General features: G+C 37.8%; 1 long non-coding RNA gene across 1 annotated transcript in view; it reads left to right on the forward strand.

Moving 5' to 3' along the window:
- LOC138757156 (uncharacterized) overlaps nt 1-7014 on the forward strand; it is a 100968-nt gene that overhangs the window by 29446 nt on the left and 64508 nt on the right. The window lies entirely within an intron of this gene.

The following is a 7014-nucleotide window of genomic DNA, read 5'->3' on the forward strand; positions in this document are numbered from 1 at the left end:
CAGATTCGTAGGCTAGAAAACAAAGGAGTGAAATGTAAAAAAAACAGAAATTGCTGGAAGCTCTCAATAAATCAAGGAGCATATTTAGAAGGAGAAACAGATTTACTATTTCAAGTCTGAAAGCTTTCATCAGAATTGAAAAAAAGTCTCTGGACCATTGGTCTTAATATAGTTGATGAGTTTATTTTATTAAAAAAGATCCAGTACTGAGAGTGGGCTACACCAGTTCAGAATGAAGTTATTCCATACCCATTTGTTGGCACAGTCTTTGTTTACCAGTTTCACAGCTCTGCTGCCTGATCTAATAATGATGAGCAAATTGTGGTCAAACCCCTCGCAACAAATCAAACGAACCTAGCAATAACCAAAAATGTTTTCACAAACAGGCCTTACTTCTGAAAGGGCCTCTTTTGTTCGTAAATATCTCATTAACTCCACTCATGCTGCCTAACTATTTAAGTAGCATGTTTTTTTAAAAAGGGAACCAATTAGGGCCTCATCAGCACCAATTAAGAGAGACAAAGACAGTGTAAAGATAACTCAATGAGAGAGAGCAGCGCAACATCATTTAAGCAGTTAAGACACATTGAACGACTCAACTGCCGACTGTGCCGGGGCCATTCATGGTTTTTTTTTCCCTCTTTCGGATGCACTTAAGCCCTAATACTGATTTGCTGGGAAGCTGCTCCTCCTGGGAGTCTCAGAGATCCCATTCAGAAGCTACCCGCCCTGAGCTCCCAAGGCAGAAGGACCCAGACAATTGGATATTGTGAGCTGAATGCTTACTTAAAGCAGCACAAAAATTCATCAACAAAGCAGTGTTTTCAGTGACTAGACAGAATAAGTTAAAGGCCAGCTCTACATCAGCAAATGCCTCATTTGAATGATCTCGTAATGACATATTTCTCTTCCAATAAAATAAAACTCCAGCTTCAGCCAGTTAATTTGGTGCTTGTAATAAATGACCAAACATTAATTAGAGCAAGGGGAAACCCTAATTTCCTCTGCAGCTTTCCTCTTCATTTACTGCCCTTTTACACAAGCTTGGATGAGCTGCTCTAATGAAATTACCTCATTAATGTCTTTGTTCAAACACAGTAACTCTTTCAGTCTGCTTCATTTAGTGCTAATTTGATGCTGTCAAAAGCAGGAGGGTGCATTCATGTCCCCGATTAGAGATTTTTTTTATATATCTATAGTGGGTAGTTTTAAATAATGGGGACTGCAAGCAGTGAGATATAATTGGAAGCAAGCTGCACTTCAGCAAATATTTGAAATCTTTTTTGAGCACAGCTCCATGTACGCAGCCTATTAATTAACTGAAAATGTTTTCAAATGAGACAAAAAGTTTTTGTGTCAACAGACTTGCCTTCAACTTTAGAAGAAAAATCCGAACATAAGTGCTCTTTCTGTGGATGAACTCATACCAAAGCTCTAAGACATCTCTTTGGAAACAAAAATGAAAGATTGAATTGAATTCTGAAAGCTTGCAGGTCATATGAATGTGAATAAATTGGAACTCTTAAAGAATTTGTTGAACGCTTGATGAACACTGATGAGATTCATTAAGGCAAGCTCCATTTTAGAGTTTTTTTTTAATTGAGAGTGGATATTGTTTTACAACATATATGTATCATTGTTTCAAAATTTAAAAAAAATAGGGAACAAAGAGATATTAACTGAAATCGCATTGTTTTATTGCAGTCCACCCAAATGTTGAATATAATAGAGAATGCAATTTAAATTAAATCATGTATATGCCATCCCAAACACTATGTAAAAACTTTAAACATTTGTAGATGATTGTTATAGTGCGACCATAATTCCAGCCTTTGGGGACAATGGTTGGCCATTTGGTGATTCATTTTATTTGGCCTGATGGTTCAATAGTTTTAACATGGAAAAAAAAAGTATTTTTGTCAATCCCTTAATGTCACATCTTCTACAATTTTACTTCGGAGAGACAGTAAAGAAAATGGGGGATGAAATGAAGTTACAGCAGTATCCTGCTGGAAGGAATGAACGGTAAGGTTTCCAAGTTTGCTGATGATATGAAGATCAGTGAGAGCACATGTGGTGATGAAGAGCACATGAGGTGATGAAGAGCACATGTGGTGATGAAGAGCACATGAGGTGATGAAGAGCACATGAGGTGATGAAGAGCGCATGTGGTAATGAAGAACGCATGTGGTGATGAAGAGCACATGTGGTGATGAAGAGCGCATGAGGTGATGAAGAGCACATGTGGTGATGAAGAGCGCATGAGGTGATGAAGAGCACATGTGGTGATGAAGAGCACATGTGGTGATGAAGAGCACATGTGGTGATGAAGAGCACATGAGGTGATGAAGAGCACATGAGGTGATGAAGAGCACATGTGGTGATGAAGAGCACATGTGGTGATGAAGAGCACATGTGGTGATGAAGAGCGCATGAGGTGATGAAGAGCACATGAGGTGATGAAGAGCACATGTGGTGATGAAGAGCACATGTGGTGATGAAGAGCACATGAGGTGATGAAGAGCACATGTGGTGATGAAGAGCATATGAGGTGATGAAGAGCACATGTGGTGATGAAGAGCACATGAGGTGATGAAGAGCACTTGAGGTGATGAAGAGCACATGAGGTGATGAAGACCACATGTGGTGATGAAGAGCACATGAGGTGATGAAGAGCACATGTGGTGATGAAGAGCACATGTGGTGATGAAGAGCACATGAGGTGATGAAGACCGCATGAGGTGATGAAGAGCACATGAGGTGATGAAGAGCACATGTGGTGATGAAGACATTTCAATTCTGTATGAAAACATGGCAAATGGAGTTTAATGTGGGGAAGTGTGAGGTCATGCACTTCATTAAGAAGAAGCAAAAGATAGTTTCTTATCTAAATGGAGAGAGGCCACATTAAAGAAGGCAAATGGCATGTTGCCACTTATTGTGAAGGGGTTATGTTACAGTTGTACAGGCATGGATGAGTCTATACCTGGAAAACTACACACTGTTTTGTCTGCTTTAACTAAAAAAGGATATAGTAGTTTTCGAGGCTGTTTGAAGCAGAATCATTGGGCTAATTCGTTGGACAAGAGGATTGCCCTGTCAAGAGAGATTGGGAAGATTAGGTCTGCATTCCTCGGAGTTCAAAAGAATTAAGAGTGGTCATATTCAAACACAGAAGATCCTAAGGGAGCTTGATAGGGTAGAGGTTGAGATGTTTTCACTAGTTGCTCACAAACAAGGTGATAAATTGACAGAATATTTAAAACAGAGGCACATTAAAAAATTGTTTCAGAAGGTGAATCTCTGAAATTCTCTGTTAACAAGACTGGTTGAGTCCAGATTGAAGATGGATAAATATTTGAAAGATTGAGGAATAGAGGGTTCTGGAGAACTGGAACAGAAGATGAGTTAAAGCCAGCATAGATTAACCATTTAGATGGATGGCAGATTTGAGGAACCAGATGGCCAATTTGGCCACCGTGACAGAGGTGCACCAAAGAAAAGGTACAAGGACTGCCTAAAGAAATCTCTTGGTGCCTGCCCCATTGACCACCGCCAGTGGGCTGATATCGCCTCAAACCGTGCATCTTGGTGCCTCACAGTTTGGCGGGCAGCAACCTCCTTTGAAGAAGACCGCAGAGCCCACCTCACTGACAAAAGGCAAAGGAGGAAAAACCCAACATCCAACCCAACCAACCAATTTTCCCTTGCAACCGCTGCAACCATGTCTGCCTGTCCCGCATCGGACTTGTCAGCCACAAACGAGCCTGCAGCTGACGTGGACATTTACCCCCTCCATAAATCTTCATCCGCGAAGCCAAGCCGAAGAAGATTCAATAATGTTTTATTATGTTCCAATGATGGGAAGATTGTGAAAATTCTCACTCTATTCCATACAAGTTTTTATGTTTCACAGGTATGAAAATGTAATTCATTCAATAATAACAACTTACAAGATTTCTGCATTTCTGTTCTTGATGAACAGAATATTTATATATTTCACAACATGCCACTTTATCTTTCATATATCATCATTTTTGCACCTTGAGGTACATGGGGTTCAAGGTTTACTTTTAAGACAGACTTGTAGATCTCCCGTAAGCTCTCTGAAAACCATCACTAGTAAGATTGCATGGTGAATTTCATGTCCTGAAGAGAAGCAATCAGATAAGTCACTTTAAGAACATTTATTTTCAATATTAATAAATAAATCTATGAACACAATGGACTTTTTCTGTAATTTTATTTTATCACTTGGCCCATAGAACTTTACAGCCTATCCAGTCTATGATGAAGTAGTATTCTGCCTATTCCTGCATCAAAACCATAACTCTCCTTTCCCCTCCCATCCATGTACCTATCCACATTTTTTAAAATGTCAAATCGGAGCCTGCGTTCACAACTTCAGCTGGCAGCTCATTCCACATTTCCACCACTTTCTGTGTGAACAAATTTCCTGTAATGTTCCCCATAAATGCCTCCCCTTTCATTCTTAACTCATGTTCTCTGGTTTGTATCTCACCTAACCTTAATGGAAAAAGCCTACTCACATTTACCTACACCTATCAAAATTTTGTATACCTCTATCAATTCTCACCTTATTCTTCCATGCTCCAAGGAATAAAGTTCAGAACCTCTTTAGACTTTCCCTGTAACATAACATGGATGACAAACAACAATGGACCCAGCACCAATCTCTGAGGTACACCCCTTGTCACAGACCTCCTGACAGTGAGGCAAACATCTACTACCACTCTCTGGCTTTTCCCACAAAGCCAATGTCTAATCCAAGTTACTATCTCATCATGAATTCGAAGCGACTAAACCTTTTTTTTGAATAGTTTATTTTGGAATTTTCATACATGTAGTATATAATAATTTGTATACATCCATCAAATTAGTACATATTAGTCTTGACTACAAAAGGAAATATACCTCTTCCACATAAGTTAAAACTCTCCCTCACCCCAATTCCCCAAAACAAAATCAATCTCTTTGGAGATTGTAACAGCTACTGTGGTAGAGCTACTAAAGAAATACAAACACACACCAGAGTAGTCAACTCAAGACTAGTTTATTCAGGGTTTACAGGCTTCTTTTATATACTGCATGTCCCGGGCTCCACAAGACAAGGTAGGACATCACTATGAGATTGCTGCTGAACCATGGGACCAGCAGGTTTAAATTTAGCCTTATGAGTGTCCCACCCCTTCTGGCAGGAGACTCAACAGCTCAACATGCTTTTCCTTGGCACTCGGTATCTCTTGTGTGCGATCCTGGTGAATAGGCAGACGTTCGCATTATGGTTCATCGCACCTGCAGAACTGCGCCGGTGACAGTGGCCTGCTCAGCCCACTACATAGCCACTACAACTTATACATTTTTATATAATATAACATATTAAAGAAAAAAGAAAGAAAGAAACTAGAAAAGCTACTGGTTTGTACTAGGATAGGCCATGGTGGACCAAGGACTTTAACCAACAGACAAGTATTTGCACTAACGGGTGAGATCAGCTCAAAATACCTATCCATGTGGGAACTGCTACTAAACCTTCTTGATCAACCTCCCATGTGGGACCTTGATAAAGGCCTTACTAAAGTTCATGTAGACCACATCAATTATGATATTTTTTAGAGTGACTAGGAATTTTAGTAATACACAACTCATAGGATTTCCTTTTTGTGTCATAAATTGCAATCCAATTTACATATTTTAAATGCTTGTGATTTTTCACAAAATCTGGGTTTAAACTTATCTAGGAAGAATATAATTGTATTTGCCAATACTATAATTTTCCACTTGACAGTCATCAGGTAAACATTGACAATTATATCTGAGCTGCATGTATTAGCTTTTATTTCTCTTATGGCGAGGCGGGCGGTGTTCCTCAGATGGAGGGAGGTTACCCCGCCTTCTCACGCTCAATGACATGTTTAAATTTAGAGAAAATTGAATTTGAATTTGAATTTGAATTTGAATTTGAATTTTCAAACATTGTGAGGACCCTTTTTGAATTACTTTCATAAGATATGTTATGAAGGTAGAACTGTTGACTAATGAGGTAATTTATCATTCTGACAAGAATTCTGCCTTTTTAGTTTAGCCAAACAGCTCCTTTCTTGGTAGTGGGTTTAGATTTCTTTTTTTAAAAATAATAAAATAATAATATATTAATACAACATAATCTGTTTGATTAAAATATGGCATACCTTGGATGAAATTATATGAATTAAGTTTAATGTATCTTTTTGATTTTGAACATATATCCATATGTAGTCTATATTTTTGGATGTGAAATTTCAATGTGAATCGAAATATTGAAAAAGGAAGGAAAACAATTATAGAATGTGGTTGTCCAAAATGTACCTTAATAGTTTAAAATATGTCTCATCTTCTGCAGCAACGACCAAGAGCTTTCCCTTATTCTGCATCGGTTGCAATTTATTATTGGAACAGTTTTAAACATTAGAAATGTGCCAAGTTGAAACTTAATTTATGGCAGTTTCAGCTTCATGTACATATGATTGTTAAGACTCATAGAATTGTCTGTCTTATTGGAAGGGAACTTTAATGTATTGGAATATTAATAACACCTCCTATTAAATAGTAATGAGAAGATTCATTGAAATATAATATTGATTTTTACTGAAAGTGAACATTTGAATCATTCAATAAAAGGAATTACACAAGTTGAATTTAGTTGGAAGTAAAAAGTAATACATTTATATAAACGGATCTCAGAAAGCTTCAAGGGAAAATAAATAAAAATTGACATTAGAAAATTATAAAATGCATTATAATTTAATAGTTTTTTCCATATTTTGTTAATTGTTCTATTTCTTACTATTGAGATGAGTAAGATTTGCCTGAGTCACCTTAAAGTGTGAGTGAAATAACATCAATGCTGCCTCTGCAGTATCTTCCAAACCTACTGAGAGCACAACCAATTCCCATATCAGTGTCTTACTCAGACCAATATCTGAACAATATAGGATTTTAATCACACTCATC

The sequence above is a fragment of the Narcine bancroftii genome, chromosome 3, assembly GCF_036971445.1.
Source record: "Narcine bancroftii isolate sNarBan1 chromosome 3, sNarBan1.hap1, whole genome shotgun sequence".
NCBI lineage: Eukaryota > Metazoa > Chordata > Chondrichthyes > Torpediniformes > Narcinidae > Narcine > Narcine bancroftii.